The sequence below is a fragment of the Triticum dicoccoides genome, chromosome 4A (assembly GCF_002162155.2).
Source record: "Triticum dicoccoides isolate Atlit2015 ecotype Zavitan chromosome 4A, WEW_v2.0, whole genome shotgun sequence".
Lineage (NCBI taxonomy): Eukaryota > Viridiplantae > Streptophyta > Magnoliopsida > Poales > Poaceae > Triticum > Triticum dicoccoides.
In genome coordinates, this window is record NC_041386.1 from 722980414 (window position 1) to 722981842 (window position 1429).

The window sequence follows — 1429 nt, forward strand, 5'->3', positions numbered from 1 at the left end:
AAGAATGTACAAGTGAACCAGGCCCCCGCACTTGCCTTTTTCGGCTATCACACGCAGTGAACCACATATCAACATTCGAATTATAGTTTGATGATTAACCATGTCTGGTTTGGTGTCCTCAGTGGCAGTGCCACGCAAAAGTAGCAGTCCCACGCTCCATCCTCATTGTTTGTCATGGATCTACGCCCTGCACGAGCGAACATGTGGTGTTTAGGTCACACGGATTGACGATTCATGATCTCACATATCATTGTCCTGGTACTTTAACTTTGTCTTGACGGTGGTTAGGACAATGGTGTTATAAGCTTGTTGTTGTCACTTCATCTCTCGTTTCGTTCTTTAGTGCACCCAGTCTTCTTCCCTTACAATATGACGATGAAGCAACATTTCAGCAAGCTGGCTACCATAGTTCATTCCTCAGTCATAGGTTCTCACCTGTTGAGGTGGATGGTTTAGAGCAACTCTATCAGATCCGCTAAAACCACGTCCCGGAAATTTGATATAAGGGCCACCTGTAAAAAAATTGTGGTACTACGAGGCCTCGGGTGGAACAGATACTGTAAACTCGTCCCACAAAATTTTGCGAGACGAGTTTACAAAATCTGTTCCATGTTGGAGGCCACACGGTACTGCAAATATTCAGGAACTTTGCAAATTCATCTTTTCAACAATATAAACTTAATAGAATCACAATTTAAATCAAACTTATAAATGGCCCGAAAGGCAAATCACAATATAACACATGCATTCATTACAAAAATTGTTTAAATTTGAATAAATAATCAACAACAAATGGTCCGAAGGAAAATAATTGTTCAAAGCCAGCCAACCATCGATCTGCGGCGCTTCCTCTTCGGGGCCGGCTTCAAATCTGTCGATGAGATGCAGCAACACTAGGTGGTCGACATCGACGTCCAAAATCATCTCCTCTATGTCATAATCATCCGACGAAGAACTCAATCATCCGTCTAAAAAATAAATACACGCCTAAGATTTTTCTAAAATATGGCCGCGCCTAAGACTAAAGCAACACATGGGCAAGAAATTACCTTCCCCAGAAGCAATTCGGCCGACCGGAATGAAGTTAGCCGCCCCTTTCTTCTCCGCCGCCAATTGAAGCAAATCGGGAAGCTCTTCATCACCACGGCTGAAATCCGCGACGCCGGCAAGCGCTGCTGCACCACAGTCGACTACGAGGCTCGCCAACATCCGAAAAAAGGAGATCCACCCTCCACGTCGCTGGACGGCAAGGTACTAGCGGATCCATGGTGTCGGCGCCAGCCACTCGCCTGCGAGGAGAAATCGGCACCCCAGGGCTCCAAAATTGGTGGAGAAGGTTCGGCGGGGGCAGGAACTGATAGCAGGGAGATGCGGCGGTGGCCTTGAGGGTGCGGGCTGAAATGTCCTTCAGATGCTCGAGCAGGCAGGA